This window comes from Peromyscus maniculatus, chromosome 9, assembly GCF_049852395.1.
Source record: "Peromyscus maniculatus bairdii isolate BWxNUB_F1_BW_parent chromosome 9, HU_Pman_BW_mat_3.1, whole genome shotgun sequence".
NCBI lineage: Eukaryota > Metazoa > Chordata > Mammalia > Rodentia > Cricetidae > Peromyscus > Peromyscus maniculatus.
The window spans coordinates 50,173,377-50,194,118 of NC_134860.1; positions in this window are offsets into that span (position 1 = coordinate 50,173,377).

Consider the following 20,742-nt stretch of genomic DNA (forward strand, 5'->3'; position numbering starts at 1 on the left):
CGCCCAATGTGCAGGATACACAAACAAGGAACTTCCCTTTTTTTTTTTTTGGTTTTTGAGACAGGGTTTCTCTGTGTAGCTTTGCGCCTTTCCTGGAGCTCACTTGGTAGCCCAGGCTGGCCTCGAACTCATAGAGATCCGCCTGGCTCTGCCTCCCGAGTGCTGGGATTAAAGGCGTGCGCCACCAACGCCCGGCACAAGGAACTTCCCTTAAGCATTCAGAAGGATGGATACTGGCAGGGAATCTGAATAGGGAGGACATCTGGTCAAGGTCAGCAAGTAAGGTGGCAGCCACTCACAGTCGGGGGCCAGGGCCCATGGCACCCACAGGTCCCCCCTTTTTATTAAATGAGCTTCTGACTTAGGTTGCATGGGACATCAGCAGACCACCTTACCCATCATAGAGACACCGGCCCAGGCCACACAAGTGCTCTGTCTTAGGTTGATGGCCGCCCCCCAAGCATTAACCATCTCTGAATACTCATTATCATACAGACTCAACCGCGTGAGCTGTAGAGTGACTGCTGCCAAAGATCTCAAAGTGGCACTGGGCTTGCAATCTGTGCGACACAGAAAAGACCAACAGAAGTCCTAACCCACCCATAGCTTAAATTTAGCCACCCAGGAGGCTAAAGGCAATTGAACCATTCCCTTCTTAAACGAGCCTTACTGCAAATTGGAGTTCTTGTAAGGTGGTATCCCATAAGCAAATGGAACTTGAGATTTAATAATTTTACAACTTTCAAAGCCAATTTTAATGTATAATAGTGGAATAAAATTTATCATGCCCAATAAGAAGAAAGATTAACTAACTGTGATAGCTACTTTTGCTGCCAGGGTCTCTACTGTGCTAGCTGTAGTAACCAATTATGAAATAGCAATCCCAGAAACAATAGCAGCAGTGGCCACCACCACTATAACAGCAACAACGGCAACAGAGATGTCAGAGTCTCTTCTGGAGCATGTGAGCATCATCTGTGTCTAGCTGCCATGGTCCACTGGCATGGACACGGCTCCAGGAACACGAACCACCAAGGCCCATTTTTCTTGATCCCAGCACTACTTAGGCTGGCAGGTCTGCAAGAGAACAACTGAGAAACATAAAGAAAACAAAAAAACAAAAACAGCAAACAAGGAGCAGAACTAATGGTCTCAATAATGGCTACATTTAGGCTCACAAATTTTAAGGTATCTTCAAAAAGGCTAGATGAATTTCAGGAGGCCAATAAATGTTGCACAGAGCCATTCCTGAAAAGTGGGTACTACACCAGCTTGAAGGGGGTTGCAAAATTCGAAAAAGGCTTAGCTGGCATGCTACTGTTAGCAAATGAAATTCATTGACCTTCAGAGTTATCCTTAATCTCCAAGGTGTGATACATTCTCAACATTTTTGAAAAAAGTTACCATACAATACCTTCTGAAGAATCCAACCACATGGCTACAGTTCCTAGGCTTACAATAATGTTTGCCAAGGATGGCCGTATTGGGCTCTCAATGCCCATTGGCATCAGAAGGGGAGAGTGTTTTACAAAGGTCCAATAGGTCTCTGCCATGTTGGGATTCAGCAGCAGCCACAGGGCACACACAGCGTTCAGGAACCCAAAGAGGAACTTCATTGTCCTGCAGAAATACACAAACAGATCCCCGGGCCCACACCAACACCGGATCGGGTCCCCTCCAAGTGCCAGTAGAAAGATCTTTCTATCGCACCAGAGGATGATTTGCAACAGGAGCCCTCCAGTGCTTATCTGCAGCGGATGCTCCAGCAGAATCCACCGATAAAAAATTTAAAATATATAAAACAAGGGAAAGAATAGAATGTGGAGAGGAGAGATGAGTCCCTAGCTCCCCCCTTTTTACTTTAGCAATATAAGTTTTTAAGGTACTATGGCAGCGTTCTACTATAGCCTGCCCTTGAGGATTACAAGGAATACCAGTCTTATTAACAACAGAAAAATCTTGGCAGAATTTTGAAAATCCCATACTACTGTAGGCAGGACCATTATCAGTCTTTATGCATTTTGGCACTCCCATGTAAGCAAAAGCATGAAGACAGTGATTCTTTACATCCTTAACCTTTTCCCCTGAATGGACAGAAGCAAAAATAAGAGAAGAATATGTATCAATAGACACATGGACATATTGTAATTTTCCAAAGGAAGGCACATGTGTGATGTCCATCTGCCACACATGATTAGGTAAAAGTCCTCGAGGATTAACTCCCAAATGAGGAACAGGTAAAAATTCCACACAAATAGGATATGATTTAACTATCTGGATAGCTTGTTCCCGGGTTATGTCTATATGATGCGGAGTGATCCAGCATTAAGATGATATCGTTGATGCAACTGAGTAGCCTTATCAAAGGCAGAACAGACTAATGTGACAGCCATACGAGTAATGGCGTCAGCCCTCTGATTATCTTTACTTAGAGGTCCAGGCAATTGAGTATGAGCTCTAATATGGCCCACATAAAGGTTATGTGAGCGGGACCATATAAGTCCTTGCACTTGCAATAAATATTTATGAATGGAAGAAATGGATGGTATGTAGGCTGTTGTCTCCAAAGGCATAATGGCATGTGCCACATACTGACTATCAGTATAAATATTTACATTCTCATCAGAAAACATCTGTAAAGCAAGCAACAGTGCCTGTACCTCTGCCACCTGGGCAGAAGTGCCCTGGACTTTTATTTTCTTTATGATGTTACCAGAAACCACCACAGCAAAACCACGTGAAGTGCCATCAATAAATACCACACGGGCCTGAGGAATAGGAGTCATTTGTACTATCTTGGGAAATATAACAGGATGCAATTTAAAAAATTGACACACATCATTGGAGGGGTAGTGAGTATCAAACCGACCCTGTATGGAGCATGTCAATATGGCCCAATCATTATTATTAGCTTGCAACTATGTTACTTGAGACTGGGTGTATGGGGTCACCACAATATCTGGCTCCTTACCAAAAGTTTGAACACTGATCTTGATTCCCTTAAATATAATCTGAGTGACAGCCTGTGGATAAGGAGTGATGATTTTTGTTGGAGAAGCTGGGAAATGTACCCAAGAAATAGGACCTATTTGCCAAAACACTCCAGTAGGTGAATGAGTAAAACAAAATATCAAATACAATAAGGGAGAATTAAGATCTATATACTATACATGAGCCTGTTTTAGGGCCTCTTGTACACCTTGTAGGGCTACACGTCCTTTAGCTGTTAATTTACGGGGAGATGAAGGGTCAGGGTCGCCCTTTAAGACATCATACAAGGGGCGAAGCTGACCTGTTGGAATTTTTAAAGTGGGCCAAAGCCATTGAATATCTCCCAGAAAGGTTTGGAAATCATTAAGTGTGCGTAGCTGATCTGTATGCAGAGTAATCTTTTGTGGGCGTATGCCCGTGCATAACAATTTATGACCTAAATAATGATAGGGAAAAGATACCTGTACCTTTTCTGGGGCTATCTGTAAATTAGCCAGGCTAAGAACCTCTTGTGGGGCTGGAGAGATGGCTTAGAGCTTAAGAGCACTGACTGCTCTTTCAGAGGTCCTGAGTTCAATTCCCAGCACCCACATGGTGGCTCACAACCATCTGTAATGAGATCTGGAACCCTCTTCTGTATACATAATAAATAAATAAATAAATCTTTAAAAAAAAAGAACCTCTTGTAAATTCGAAAAGGCATCAAAAACAAGTTTTTTTATCTTTAGCAGCCATTAATATATCATCCATGTAGTGAATTATATAAACACCTGGAAAAGCTTTTTGAACTGGAGCTAGGGCCAAAGACACATAAATTTGACATATAGTAGGGCTATTGGCCATTCCTTGAGGCAATACCACCCACTGATATCTCTAATAAGGTTCCTTAAGATTTTCTGAAGGAACACTGAAAGCAAAGCGAGGACTGTCCTCGGGATGCAAAGGAATGGTGAAGAAACAATCCCTCAAGTCAACCACAATTAAGTGCCAATGTTTAGGAATTGCCACAGGGGCAGGCAAGCCAGGCTGTGTTGCTCCCATGAGAAGCATGGTTTTATTTACAGCTCTAAGATCCTGTAATAGCCTCCATTTTTTGATTTCTTTTTAATAACAAATATAGGTGAGTTCCAAGGTGAAGTGGAAGGAATGATATGTCCAGCATCTAACTGCTCCTTAACCAATGCATACGCAGCCTCCATTTTTTCCTTAGTAAGGGGCCACTGCTCCACCCATACAGGGTCATCACTTTTTCAAGTGATTTTTATCGGTTGTATTATTGAAGGCTGCTGTGCAGTGACCCCTATGGAAAAGACCCTAATCCTCTAGTATCCCCAGGACCCTTAGTGACACAGTTTTTGTCTGCCACAGGGAGCGGGTCTCCTTGTAACATTTTCCCTAAGCCTCTGTCCGGGCAGTAGCCCTGACTCTTTAGCATCTGTTGTACAGGCTGTGTAGTAAGCACTGTTCTCATATCATTTAACACATCCCATCCCCACAAGTTTACTGGAAGGTCATGTAGCACAAATGGTTGAAAAGTTCTTGCATGACCTTCCTCATCCTTCCAATTTAAAAGTAGCCTGCTCTGTAATGGCATCTGAGCTGTGCCTTGTAGGTTAGAGGTGGAATTTTTAAGGGGCCAATTGGGGATCTCAGGATTCTTGTGAAATTATAGATATATCCAGCACCAGAATCCAATAATCTTCCAATCTCAATCCCATATAATTTTATTTTTAATTTAGGCTGTTTATCATTGATAACTGTTTGTTAAAATACCTTTTTCCCTGTACTTCCAAAGCCTCTAGTTCTATATATCAGCGCCATTTTGAATTTAAATTATGAAAGCAATAATAATTGAGCAATTCTATCACCATCTTTTGTTTCCATGGTCCTTATTACATATGTCAATTATAAAAGCATTAAATACAATTTCTATAGGATTTGAAAAGGCAAACTTTAGGTAATACTCTTGAGTATTTTTATAAAATCTTAAAAAGAGGATTCTTTTTTATAGATTTCAAGTAACACATTAACACAAATAGCCAATTATTAACAACATGGACCAAACAATTTACCTGCATTTTATTTACTGTAAAAATAATTTTGTAACCTTTTTACCAGTAAGAGATTATCATTTATGGGTTTAACTTAGCAACGTTATTTAATAAGCTAATAACCCAATCTATTTTAGGTATTATATTTTTATAGAATTAAACCAAGAATTTCTAGAAAGCAACTTAAATTGCAGAGCCAAATTTTCAGTAATGATCAACAGACAAGAGCACATCTAATATATAGTTCAAAATTATGAATTTTGTTCCTCTAGTTTATCTACCATGAAAATCCAAACATCCATCCAAACATTTATCAAGACAATCAAAAGAACAGAACATCCTTTATTCAAACAGCATTGACTTAGCATTCAATGTCCTGACTGAAACCATTTTTTACCAGAAGTTAGGCCCATTTAAACTTTTAGTGCTAGTCCCTTCCCGGCCCCAGCTCGCTGGCTCTGCCCAGTGCTCAGGCTCTATTGCCAGTGCCTGCCTGGGCCGCACTCCATCACCGCTCTGCCTCCCACCGGCGCGTACCAGTCTGCCTGCTGCTTCAGGCCATCTTGCATGCGCTGCACACGCCTTTGTCTGCCACGCGCCCCCACACAAACTCATCTTTAAACTTCCTACTCCCATGAAGGGACTACTTAATAACGAGTTATTCCCACCATAAGGGAAAACAGAAAAACATTTCCCACGAAGGGATCCTAAATATTGAATTATTTCCACTCTGAGGGAAAAATACAAAACATTTTAATCAAAATTAAGCAAACAGACAGCAAAACTTTAAGCTCTGGGCTTGCTTGCTGATCAGCCAGCAGCAATGAGGCCTACCTGCCGATTCTTTGTAATTCAGATGCTGCCACTCTCCACTTGCAGGACGAAAAAACTCAAGAGTTTTCAGCTATCCCAAAAGCTCTACCACTGGAAAAAGTCTTTACATCCTCCATTACCACTGGGAAGAGGCTTCTCTCTTTCCTTCATCCTTCCTCTACAAGACCCAAATCTTTAGACCGAGTTTCAAAATTTTTTCCCCTTTTTACCGGGAAAATTCTTTTTTCTTGATTAAAATTTTTTCTCCCTTTTCTCACAGGAAATTTCCTTTCCTTCCCTCTTCTCTATTGGGAAGATTTCCTTTTTTATTTAAAATCTTTAGCTGTCTTGCCCCTTCTTAACTTTGGTGCCTTCCTGCTTCAACAGTCCAATTAACTGACTGTGAGCTAGCTGCACCCATTTCAATTCACTCTTACCTTTCTCCTTTTTTCTTTAAAATGCTGGCCGGCCTTCCAAGAGTGTCCGTCAGCTCGTTCCTTCTTTCTCTGATCTCGGTAGGAGCCTCCATTTGTAGCGGTAATGCCCGCATTACCGATACCCATTCACCATGTCCGAGCGAAGGGCTGCGGATTAAAAATAGAGACAAGAGACAGCGAGTCATTTGCCACGGCTGAATGCCGAATGCCTAGAACAAACTTTTATTGGAGCAGGAGTATCCCAATTTTTTAAATGCATTCCAAAACTTTGAAATCATTACATTATACTCACTGTGTTGTTATGTTCCTGTTTCTTTTCTTTTTCTACTGTGATGATTTCCCTTAAATTCTTTCATGGGTGAAGGTTCTTGTTTTTTTTTTTTTAATGAGTCTGAGAGTGGGTCTGTGTAAATGTGTGGTATTTGTGTACAGGTTCTGAGGGGGACAGAAGAGAACATCAGGTCCCCTGGAGCTGGAGTTACAGGCAGCTGTGAGCCACCCACGTGGATGCTGGGGAGAGAACTAAGGCCTTCTGGAAGGACAAGGACCCTTATCTGCTGAGCCATCTCTCAGGCCCCAGTAAAGGGTCTTTAGTCAGAACACATACCTGTTTCCTAAATTAAACCTTTAGCTGTACTGGGCTGAGCTCAGGGAGTCTAGTTGAAGAGACAGAGGGGGAGGGGTTATATAAGCAAGGGGGTTAAAGGTCATGACAGGAAAACCCACAGACACAGTTGGGAGCTCATGGACTCTAGACTAACAGCTAGGGAGCCTGCATGGGACCTACCTAGGCCCTCTACATGTGGATGATAGTTCTGTAGCTTGGTCTGTTTGGTGGGCCCCTAGCAGTGGGACAAGGATCTGTCTTTGATGCATGAGCTGACTTTTTCTAACCTATTCCCTGTGGTGGGAGGCCTAGCTCATGCAGTGGGGAGGAGCTTGGTCCTGCCTCAAATTGATAGGCCCTGCTTTGTTGACGCCCATGGGAAGTTTTTCCTTTCTGAGGAGCAGATGGGGGTGGGGGCAGTAGAAAGGACATGGGTGGGGGAGAGGAGGGAGGGGAAACTGTGGTTTTTATGTAAAATAAGAAAAAATTAACAATAAAAAAAACCTCAAAAGAACACCTTTGGCTGTTGCTTCTCACATCCTTTTCTTGGGCATTTTGATGGCATTGTGTAGAAATCTGGTAATTATGCAATGTTCTGATTCCTATGTCCCTGCTACTTGTTTTGAAATGTGTAAAGATGCTGTGATTTTCTCACTCTAAAATATCTTATTCTCCCATTTCAGTTCATAACTTTATCTTCTTCTTTTCTAAAAACTCATGAGTTTCTACTTAGAAAGCATTGAGCTTCCTTTGTGCATGATGAAAGCCTTGGATTCACACTCAGAAGTCAACAAAGACAGGGGGAAGTCTACTGCAGCTGTGAACTTGTTATTTCTCAAAAGGGCCTCTAGAGGACGCTCCTTTCTAAAAGGTAAATGGTGTTTTCACAGATTAGAATAAACTCACAGAAACCTTCCTTCTCCCCCTACCCTGCCTCGCCCCTCTCTGCTTAGAGCCCCTCCTGTCCCCTTTGACATTACATTACCTGTGTTCTGCTACCCTATGGCTTTCTCCTAAGCTCTCTCTTCTTTGCAGGGGAGGGGAATTTAATGGGTTATGAGAGGAGTTGTAGAGGAAGCAGGGTGGTAGTGATGGATATGATCTGAATACATTATGTATATGTACGAAGTTACTAAATAGTTACTTTTTTTAAACCTCCTCTACTGCTTCGGTAGGTGTTCTGACAGAACATACTTTATGCAGATGCCAGAGACAGGCCAAGGGAAAGACTGTCTCTTCCTCATTGTCTCTCCATTGTCCTGATGACAAAGGTATCTAAAACTCCTTAAGTTCAGAGCAACCTCTGCCTACCTCTCCCAGTCTTCATGCTGTTCATGTCTCATTTTTAGTCTCATTTCTCAAGCAATCGTCTCTATAGTGAAAACTTTGAAATGCATCCCTCTACTGTTATGAACTCAAGTGCATTGTTCCTAGCAGTCACATGTGCAGTAGCACACCACCGCTGCTGCCCCTGTCACTCCGGAACACAGGACTCCTATATTGGTTTTCCCCATTGCACTTCCTTCTTATGCTGTCATTGAAAGTTTTCTGTACCCTGATTGTGGGTTTCTCCGGTGATGCAATAAATCATATCAGGCCAAGTTAATAAGACCAGGTTTAATGTGAGCAAAGCAACTCCTGGGTGACTCTTGGAAAGGAAGCTGGAGAGAAATCACATTGCAGATCTACAGACCATGTCATAAATTCCCTATATGTGGTCTTGAGCATCTCTAGGAGAGGAGCCGCCCCTTGATGGGCTTTCTGAGGGGCAGGATCTGGAATTGGAGGAATGGTGCCTGAGCAGAGATTCCCAACAGTAATATTTAAAACAATATTTGGAACAAACCTTTACTGGTGCAGGAGTATCCCAATTTTTAAAATGATTCTAAAACTATTAAACCATTACATATATACTTACTCTATCGTTATGATGCTGTCTGTTTTGCTACTGTAGTGATTTTACTTAAATTATTTCATGGGTGATGATTCTTCTTATTTTTCAATGTGCATGAGAGTGAATCTATGTAAAATGTATGGTACCTGTGTACAGGTTCTCAGGAGGACAGAAGAGATTGTCAGGTCCCAGAAGCTGGAGCTACAGACAGCTGTGAGCCACCTAAAGTAGATGCTGGTGAGGGAACTAAGGCCTCTTGGAAGGACAAGGACCCTTATCTGCTGAGCCATCTCTCAGGCCTCAGTAAAGGGTCTCTAGTCAGAACATGCATCTGTTTCCTGAGTTAAACCTTTAGCTGTTGTTTCTCTGAGTGTGCTTGGCTCTGTGTGTGGCTGAGGCTTTTTCTGCTTGGGAGGGGCTGGCCCTCTCCTGCTTCCTGGATCCCTAACCCCACACAACCCCAGAGTCATCTCAAAATGCCCTGCCCCCCACTGTGTTCCACCCAGACTCTCAGCCAGGTCTGGTCTGGGAGGAGCTTCAGGCTCAGAACGCTGGGAGGGAACTCTGCAGTGTATGGCCTGGCAGGGTTCCTGGGTGGGGCTGACTGGTTGCAGGAGGAGGGACATTCAACAGCCATCCTGACACCACAGCCCAGGCCTTGGTTCCTTGCTTCTGTCTCCAGCAGCCACACAAGCACCATGAAGAGGCTGCTGTGCTCTCTGCTGGGGCTGCTGTGCACCCAGGTTTGCTGTGAGTCTGGCTGTCCACATTCAGGGACAGAGAGGATTCTGTCAGCACACAGGGTGTGGGGAAGCAGCTCAGGCATCCTGCAGAGCTCCCAACTTGTCAGAGGACATGGGGTGTGTTCAGGGTTCTGTGGATGCTCAATGACCCCATCTGTGTCTTTCTCTGTTTCTAACCAGGGGTGAAAGGTCAACAAGTGGAGCAGAGTCCTGTGTCCTTGTTTCTGCAGGAGGGAGAGCGTGCAGAGCTGCAGTGCAACTTTTCCACAGTTTTGAGCAGTGTGCAGTGGTTTCACCAAAGTCCTGGGGGACATCTGAAGAGCCTGTTTTACAATCCTTCTGGAACAAAGAAGAGTGGAAGACTGATGTCTACAACAGTCGCTCAGGAACGTCGCAGCTCTCTGTACATTTCCTCCTCTCAGACCACAGACTCTGGCACTTATTTCTGTGCTATGAGTGCACAGTGCTCCCCACACACCTGCAGCCAGTACACAAACCTTCAGGGGGGTGGGTGTGGCTCTTCCCTGTCATGAGACATCAAATTTTCACCATAGAATATCTGCTTGATTTAATATCCGTTTTCTGTATAGAAAGAGTTTTAACTTCTGGTAAGCTTTTGGCTATGTAGGTTAAGGATTTTTGTCTTTAAATTCTCAATATATTCTCCCTCCTGAATCATAAATATCCATCTTAGAAAGAATTGAGGACTTATAAGTAACATTTTACAGATGAGCATATTGTATTGATGTGTTTTGGAATAAATATGATTATACACATATGTGTAACAATGATTAATGAAAGAAAAAGCCATAAAGTTGGAAGAGAGCAAGGAGGGAACACAGGAAGTTTTGGAGGGAGGGATTGACATGATTACATTATAATCTCAAAAATAAAAAAATGATAAAAAAATGAGTGAAAGAAAACTGATTTAATAATCACCATGTATACAATTAGTCTATATAAGGGGTCAATAAATTTGACATGAAATCCAAACATTTGCTTATTTTATAAGCTTTATTGTAAATAACAATCATTGTCATCTCCTTTTGTCTTATGACTGGCTTCTCTCATTCTCCAGAATGAGGTAGTTTTTGGCTCAATAGAAAGATAGGGAACCATGGGGACACATGGAGAAAAGTCTGAAAGGGAAAGAGAGAAACTAGGCTATAGCTGACCTCAACAAAGACACATTCACATTCCATGTCAAAAATATTGGCTCCAGAGGAAGATTCAATGCATTTCTTTCTTCAAGGCGTGGTCTTCTAAGCTCAGGACACTGTTGAGTGAAGACCTTATTTGTCCACAGAGAGGCAGTGCTGCTTCAGAGCAGGTGAAGGTTGTGGCTCTTCCACACACTGCTCAATAAGCTAGAGATGATTATTTAAAATAACAAAACCATTATCTCCTCCGTCCTTAAGTTTAACTAGAGAAGAAAACATGCATCTGTCTAGCCTTTTACCTATATTATACCTGAATATCTAGGGCCCATAGTGAGGACAAATAGGAATTTGCAAGAGAACACTATGAAGATACATGCTATCCTTCATGGCTGGGGCCACATCACCTTCTCTAATGTACATTTCTAAGGTTGTCACCCACACTTGGTCTGATCTCCAGTCACCCTGATATGACCTGTGCCTAGAATTATGTTATATATCCTTTCGACTGGGAAATCTACTCATGGTTTGAAGCCAGCTCAATCTTCTCCATCAGGATCTTCTCTGATTGGATCAGGAAGCAGTGTCCATACCCTTCCTTCATCATCCTGTCTAGACTCACAGGTATCTTCGGTAGGCTTCAGTTCTCTGTTTCTGAGTACTGAGACAAGAATGAAGATAGAACAGTGTGTGTCATGAAAGACACCCGAGCACTCCTGTACAGTAGGCAGTTAGACACTCAGCAAATACACAGAACTTCTTCCTCATCCTGTTTACCTTTTTCAGTTTCATGTCCCTGTTTTCAATCATTTGATATTTTAATAGCTAGTGAAAACTTCAAAAATAACAAGTCCATTTGTCTTAAATCACCCCTTCTTCCTGGTACTATCAGAAACTCCCCACCACTAATTGTGATCATCTTTGCTCTGCATCTCCCTGCTGTCCATGCCACTGGTCTGTTTTCACTGAGCAGCCATCTGTGTCATCAGAAAGACTGTGCAGGTATCAGTGCTGTGTGGTGCTGCCATTTAGATATGCATAAGAAAAGGCACGTGTATTTCATTTCAGTGAAAGAGTTACAGCTTTTCGGGCATGCATATGTATGTATAGCAGAAAATACAATGTGTGTGTGTGGCTCGGCAATACTTGGGATTTGAGACTTTAGGACATCATGGAGGGTGTTCCCCATTGATGACGGAGGTGGAGTATAATGGACAGATGTCTGGCTGAAAGGAGTAAAGGAAAAAGAAAAGACACCAAAATGATAAAGAAGGAACAAAACACCTCCAGGATGCTGAAGTATAATCTATTTAGATAGAATTTTATTATTTTTCTTTTCTTTCTTCCTTCCTTCCTCCTACTCCCCCTCCCTCCCTCCTTCTTTTCCTCCCGCCCTTTCTTTCTTTGTTTCTTTCTTTCTTTCTTTCTTTGTGTATTTCAGAAAATTCACACTGCTATTCTTGGTGACTATATTAATACACATTTCTGCCAACAATGTATAATGATAGTATTACAATGACAGGATTTCTGATTCTAAGTGACTGTATTTTCCGCAATAGTAACTTTGAACAAAATTCGGGAATACTTCCTATGTCAGAAACAGCTTTAGACAAAGTGTTTGTGAGGGGTGGAGCCTGTGGAAAGAACTTAGAGCCTGTGAAGTTAGAGTCTGTGTTCTAGGGGAGATAAAAGGCCTCCCAAGTTCTCCTCAAGCTTCAGTCTAGGAGGAATGGACAAGATCCTGAAAGCATCATTTTTAGTCCTGGCCCTTCAACTAGACTGTGAGTCATGAAGGAGAAACTTGAGAATATGGAATTTATGTGGATGCATGATGGAACTGGGGCACCAGACAAAATCATAAATGTTAAAAGCATCAATACCAAGTACATACCCGGGAACCTAAAGACATTTGTTATTTCTCTACACAGGGCTGAGTGGCAAGCAGCAGAAAAGATATGACCAGCAGCAAGTGCAACAAAGTCCCCAATCTCCAACAGTCTGGGAAGGAAGGACTTCAGTTCTGAACTGCACTTATGAGAACAGTGCATTTGACTACTTCCCATGGTACCTGCGGTTCCCTGGTGAAGGCCCTACACTTCTGATAGCCATACGATCCGTGTCGAATAAAAAGGAAGATGGAAGATTCCCAGTCTTCTTCAGGAAAAGTGATGAACAGCTCTCCTTGCACATCACAGACTCAGTCTGGAGACTCAGCCACCTACTTCTGTGCAGCAAGTGCACAGTGCTCTCCAGGCACCTGCAGCCCATACCCAAACCTGCAGCTGAGGCTCCAGCAAAACCCTGTTGTGGGGCAGAGCCTGGCAGAGGTGCAGAGGGTTTTTCTCTGCAGGAGCAGGTGACAGGTGACAGAGTGAATGTAAGGATCAGACTCTTTCAGGCCAGAGACCGAGCTAGGTGAAGTCATGGCTTGCTTTTCTCCAGTCTCCCTTTCCCGTCAGGCACCACTGGAGTTATGCATGTATTTCCTTAACTGTCTTAGTTGAATTGTTTTCCTGAGTAATTGTACAAATAGTTATCTGTGTGGATGGATTGTACCAAGTGGAAATTATAACATCCCCATCTCCCTACTGTAGCTACAGCTTTCTCCAGTCCTGCCTGGTCCACAGTCAGGACAAATCTCTCTCACTGTCCAGTCCCACAGCCACTCTGACCCAACCGAGTAAACACAGAGACTTATATTGTTTAAACTGTTTGACCTAATGACTCAGGCTTCTAGATATCCAGTTTTTACATCTTAAATTAATCCATTTTATAAATCTATACCTTGGCACAAGGCTAGTGGCTTACTGGCATCTTCACATGCTGCTTGTCATGGTGGTGGCTGGCAGTGTCTCCTCCCACCTTCCTGTTCTCTCAATTCTCCTCTCTTTTAGTCCTGCCTATACTTCCTGCCTGGCCACTGGACAATCAGTGTTTTCTTTATTGACCAATCAGGGAAATTTGACATTCAGACCATCCCACTGCACTTCCCTTTTTCTTTCTTTTCTTTCTTTCTTTCTTTCTTTTTTTTTTTTAAAAAAAAAAAAGGTTTTTAACTTTTACACATCACCAAAGCCAGGTTGGTATATTTGGGAATTTGGGCATAGGTTCTCTCACTACTTCCTACTGGAGGGGGGCGCTGTATCTTATGGGGACACAAAGAAAATTTTAGGATTATGGAGTAGTCTGTGAGGGTGTATCGTCTGAGCCATTTGCCTTGAATCCAATCTGGATGTTGGATTATCTGGGCCATGGTGTCATCGGAGACCTATCAGCAGGTCTTGGCTGGTCAAACCTGATGTATCTTAATCTGGAACAAATCCACAGCCTCTGGCTTTCTGTGGGAACAAAAACAGAGCCTCCTTTCCAAAGTAACATATCCTTACATACAAATTTTGAAGTCAAGGTACCTTCAAAATATTCATTTTGGCATAACTCAACAGCTTTTGGAATCAAATGTTTTTCTTCAGTTACAAATATCAAAGAGAACATAATCCAGATTCACTGTGTGGTAGCCATCTTTACATGGCTTATTTTTTATATTACCTTGAGCCTATTGCTTTAAACTGCAACCTTCTAAGACTGAAATGGCACTGTGGCTGCTGTCTCCACCCACTTCAGCTTCCCAACATGGTGGTGGTATGTTTTCTGCCAGCTCTGGGAGCGATCAACTCTCAGAAATAGTGGGACTTTGCTTCTATCAAAGCAACGTGTAGCCCTGGAACCTCTTTTTGTTTTGTACTTGCAAAGGCTAAATCCATCACACAGCTTAATGTGCCACTTGCAGAGGCCTCATTCCCGCCATACTGCAGGTCGAGCACATATGCCAGGAACCTGCCACAGTAGCTCAAACATGCAGGCTGCCGCTAACTTGAGAGAAACAACTAGGAACTGTTTTTAGAATCTTTTTTGTTAGGTTTTAGGTGGAAACTCTTGCCAACATGTTGGGCACCATTTGTAGCTGGAGTTTTCTCCAGTCCTGCCTGGTCCACAGTCAGGACAAATCTCTCTCATCCTCCAGTCCCACAGCCACTTTGACCCAACCAAGTAAACACATAGAGACTTTTATTGTTTAAACTGTTTGGCCTAATGGCTCAGGCTTCTAGCTATCCAGTTCTTACATCTTAAATTAATCCATTTCTGTAAATGGCACATGGCTAGTGGCTTACTGGCATCTTCAAATGCTGCTTGTCATGGTGGTGGCTGGCAGTGTCTCCTCCCACCTTCCTGTTCTCTCAATTTGCTTCTTTGTTAGTCCTGCCTATACTTCCTGCCTGGCCACTGACCAATCAGTGTTTTATTCATTGACCAATCAGAGCATTTGACATATGACCCATCCAGCAGGCCAGGTTATCGAGGGTCTCGAGGAGGGACCACCTGTGAATCAATGGGGGGTGAGAGGGAAAGGAGACCAAGCGCGTGAAGAAAGACAAAGTCAGTCTGAGTTGCATCAAGGTCTCACTTTATTGACTGGGTGTTAGAGCTTATAAACAGGGCTTCAGGTAGGGAGGGGGAGCAGGAGTGAGGAGAGGACAAAGAAAATTCCTAAGGAGGGTCAGCAGGAGGTCGCTTTGGTCCCAGGCCCCTGCAGCTAGCTGATTTAAAGAGGTTTATTTAATCCTACATTCCTAGGTTAGACTAAAAGCCTCCTATTTACAGGAGGCTTGATAAATCGTGGCAGGTAACACAAGGTTCAAGACACAGCTGTCCAGAGTCGGTCTCCAACAGACATACAGACCTTCTCACAGTACCCTACACTCTTGTCAAGGGTATTGTTAATGGTTATTATAGCCCAATACCAGTCACTTTGACTGTGACTTGTGTGATAGAAATCACATAGAACTGTCATTTACTTTAATATCCTCTGATGACAAGGAATGTGGTCAATTACATGACCACCAACTCCTACTTTCTCTCTTTTTTTTTTTTTTGAATCTTCTACCCCCATCTACATTAAAAAAAAATTTCAAGTATTAAGCCAGGAGGCACTCACAAGGATGCAGGTTTTTACAACTGACAAATTTTATAGTAGACAAATGATGTCCATGGGGAAAAATAATTCAATTTACTCATATAATGAAAATATATAACTTTCACTAAAGAAATTATTTCATGTATGTATTCCACAGATGAAAAAAAATAAAAAGTGTAATGTAATTTTTTTTTTTAGCTAACAGAAGCAGCTGCAGTCTTTATGGCCTTCACAGTGCACAGAATTGAAAAGAGTGTTTCTCATTGCCTAACACTTTGTAGGGTTTACCCACTTAATTCTACATACATACTAACAAAATTGTCACTAGAAAAAATTTAGTTAGTTTATAAATTTAAATGTTTTTAAACCATGTAGTTGATGGTTGTGTTAGCCCTAACCACCTAAGAAGTGGAGATAGGAGGAATGTTTGAGCCTAGGATTGGAAGTCTAGCCTGAGCAACATAGTGAAACTCTGTCTTAGAAAACCCAAACCAACAAAAACAATGTGGAAAATATTTAACTTAAACTTGTAAGCCTGCAAGCTCCTTTCTCATCCACAGTGAGTAGCTTCCAGTATGCAAAAAGGGAAGTTAAGAAGGAAAATAAAGTCAGTTGGCTCTTAGCAATAGGCAATATATCTCACAATACCAGTGGGTGAAGTCCCCAAGTCTTTCCAAATGTTATAGCTGTTTCAAGTTTAAACTTGAGCTAGAAATTGGGAACAGTATATGTGTCCGATTGGAATAGGTTTCACTGAATACAAACACCTAGCTCAGAAGTCAGCTAAAGAAAAGAAGCATCCTTGAGGATAGAGAATGGAGAACTTTGAAACTCTGGGTACCTCAGGATAGAACCCAGAGCTTCCTAGGGGATGAGAAGCCGCAAAATATTTAAAGAGATCTGAGAAACAGTGAAGACAGGTGATTTATAATAACACAATCATTACCACTTGTGTGTCTTCATGTGTAGTCAAGGTAGATCTCCGAGTTTGAGGCCAGCCTGCTCTACAGAGTAAGTGCCAGGACAGCCAACTTAGGTGGCGAAGGAGACAATTGAAAACACAAAGCTGGTAAAGATGTATATAATTCAACAAGGGGTCTATGTTCCAGTCCCAGTAAACAACAGAACTTGGCAACTTTGGCCACATGGGTTCATGCTTTAGAACCAAGGATATAAGAAAGGATTTGTGTAATCTCCCTTTGCAACTAAGGAAAGACACTGAGGCCAGGCACACATCAGGGGTATACCTGAAGATGTCCAGAAAGGCAGTCGCATGAAGCTGGAAAGGTGAAGTCTGTATTGCTCGGGTCGGCCAGGATGTTAGAGATGCCAGAGTCTTGGGATACCTGCCAAGGAAAGCTGCTAACAGGTAATGGAGCCAGTCCAAGAGAAAGACAAGTGTGCTGCAGTCAACAAAGCTGAAATGAGTTGGAGATCTGAAGAGTATTTTGACATCAGATATAGAAATGCAGATTTTGGACTTTGCCAAAGACCGGTTTTCAGTCTTGCTTTGGTCCAGCATTTCCTTACTGTGCTCCCTTTCCTCCCTTTTGGAACAGTAATGTATATTCTGTGCTGTTGTATATTAGAAGTTGCAAGTTAACTCCCAGGATAATGGGATTAATCCACAGAGTCTATGTAATGAGCAAAGGAATTTATTTGGGGGTTAACTCACAACCAAGGGAGACTTATCATAGGGTCCATGAAAGCTGAGCTATGTCCCACGCTGATTTGCCTGGTCCAAGGTCTCAGCATCCAAATCCACAAGGTAGCAAAGAGAGAGAGAGAGCACACTCATCCATCCCAGGTCTTAATGGTCCCTCCACAGCCACTCCCCAGGGGCATGTATGTCAAGGTCATAGGCAGGTGTAACAGCTGTCTGTTACCTCACTAGGGGTGGTACTTCAGGGCATGGTTCAAACAGCCACTTATTACAGTATACTTTTATACATGAATGTAACCAAGACAGCAATGATTCAAAGAAGGATGTTTGAGTGAAAAACAAACAAAAAAAGATTAGGAAAACATGAAAATAATAAGTGCCAGAAAGCACATACTAAATATTAACAGAGAAACCCTGTCCCTGAACTTTTTCAGGACAGGCCAACATTAACAACCTTTCACAAACTATAGATCATATCTTTGAAAGCATAATAGCAAAGCAGAAGGCTGTATCCAGATTGAGGGTACACTGACCAGATTGGTTTCTATAGCTATGTTCTGACATTCAACAGTAATAAACATGTCTTATAAATTGATGTAAATGTTTGGCATATGTAGTCAGAAGATTTCTCCAGTCCCTCTGGGTCCCTTGCAGACTCACAGTCACTTATAAAATAATCACTTAGAGGCATAGTATTATTTACAACTGCTTGGCCATTAGCTCAGGCTTATTACTGACTAGATCTTGCACTTAAATTCACCCATAATTCTTATCTATGTTTAGACACATGGCTTGGTACCTTTTCTCAGTTCTGCTTTGTCATCTTGCTTCCTCTGTGTCTCCCTGGCAGCTTCTGACTCAGCCCTTCCTCTTCCTGTCTCTCTCCTGAATTTCCTGCCTGGCTATAACCTGACTCGACATAGGGAAGAGCAGTGTCTTTATTAACCAATCATAGCAACACATATTCACAGGGTACAGAAAGACATCCTACAGCAGGCATAGGAGGTACAAAATCATGTCCAAGACCAATCCAGGTAACACAGTGCACTTAAGGTAGAAGGTCCTCTGTCTTGTTTCCTGGAGCTTCTCTTATAGTCCCCCAAGACATTGTTCACCAGGCATCATTATTTCGACCATTATAGTGGTTTGAAAGAAAATGTCCCCCAAAGGGAGTGGCACTATTAGGTGGCGTGGCTTTGTTGGAGGAAGTGTTTCACTGTGTGGGTGGGTTTAGGTCTCTGTGGTTCAAGATACTCCCAGTGTCATGGACCATTTTCAGGTTTCCTTCTGATGGAGATGCAGCCAGAACCATGTCTGCCTACTATTGTGAGATATCCACTGGAGTTTGCTAAAGGAGTATTATGGAATTTATTAGGATATAATCTGAGGAAATACACTCACAAATACAGAACCGAGTAGACAGCTGAAGTCATGCTCTTTTCTGACCTGGAGTGAATCCACCTTGCAGTTCTATCATACCAGGAAGCAGGAAGTAGGGAGAAGGGACCTCATGACCCCTCTCCTTTTCCTTTTAAGAGGTCATACACAATGGCAAGAAGCATCATCGCCTTCTTTGGGCCTCATAGCCCAAGGTTATGGGCCGAGCAAATACCACTACAGCCTACATACTGCACTGCTCCCCACAATGATGATAATGGACTTAACCTTTAAAATTGTAAGTGAGCCACACCAATTAAAGGTTTCTTTATAAGAGTTGCTGTGGTCATGGTGTAACTTCACAGCAGTAAACCAGTGACAAAAGATCCAATCCTACCAGTATACTTAATCCTCATTTTCCTGAATGAATGATCTCTTTTGTTGATTCCGAAAATATTAGGCTTTATTTTTTAAAGATTTGACTTTTATTTACATATGTGTGTGCTCCTGCATGTGAGTCTACACAAACTTGTGTGTACACATGGGTACACACACCTGTATGCATACGAAGGCCAGAAGACGGTATCTAATCAATCAAGGCTGGAATTACAAATTTTGCTGGGAGCTCAGGTTATTAAAACAGGTTCTGAACTTTCATCTTTATGCTTAGCAGCAAGTGCCTTTAACTGACAAGTCACTTCTCCACCAACCTTAAGATTTATCTTCACTAGGAAGTATTGTTTGCCAATTAAAATCAAGGAAAGACAAGGCAGCATTTAGCATGAGACCAACTGGCCAGCGCAGCATTCAAACCCAATGTGCTCCAAAGCCTCACCACAGAGGCTGTGGCCATGCAGCATGGAGAGCATCTACCTGCTCTGTGGAGAACTAGAGAAGGGCACAGCCCTGCCATCCTGAGCTCCCCAGGCTGCTGTGGCTCCCATGGTCTCCTGCTCATCCACAGAGACTGCAGTCCAGGGCATGTGCTGCCTCTCAGCACTCAGCAGTGAGGTGGGCAGAGGTGTACATCTCAGATACCAGAAGCTTGTCCCCAATATACATGTTGATTGGCTATTTAAATTCATAGTGAGACCTGGAGCTCTTCCAGAGACCTTGTTTGTACTTTCTCTTCTGATTGCCTATTGGTTCATTTCATCCATTGGAATAATGAAAGCAAGTGAATAATAAGAACTACAGACTAGGCTTTTTGGAGTCCACTACCTATGATGGAAAACCTCACGTAGTCTTGAGACAGTGTGAGAGCCTTGGACCTGCCTCTACGAAATGTACCTCCCCATGGGAGGCCTTACATTCTTGTAGGAGGGAATGGGGAATAGTTGGGAGGGGGAAGTTTGAGGGGCAGGAGGAGGGAAAAGAAGGATCTTTGATTGGTAAGTAAAATGAATAAAATATTTTCTTAATAAAAATAGAGCTACAGACTAAATGATAATAAAGCAGTACCCAAAATCTAAACACCAATTTATGTGACATTAGCATACTCCTAAGTTCTTTCAAGTTATACATATCATGTACACATAATAGGCTGGAGTCACAGAGAAACACGGCAAGATTATCATGAGACCATTTTGTACATAAAAAAATACCCAGAATTTAACAAGTGAGACTGAATACTTCAGGGCAATAGTATAGAAGCTTCTAGGACTTGTAATAAGCAGAGTTCTTGTTTTGGAGAGAACAGGACATTGTCTGAATAAAACTTGTTATTAGACTTTTACAAACTAATGAGGTTTTGTGAAAGTGAGTTTTCAGATTAGTATGACCCCCCCCACTCTCTGTCTGTCTGTCTGTCTGTCTCTCTCTGTGTAATCCAATGGTTAACATTCCTCTATTGCTCTCCACATTTATTTATTCATGTACTTGTATGTATGTATGTATGTATGTATGTATTTATTTATTTATTTATTTATTTATTTATTTATTTATTTATTTGGTAGAGGTTCTAACTGAAGCTCACCAATTGTACTATACTGTCTGACTAGTGAGACCCAAGGATTCCTCTGTCTCTTCTTCCCAGAA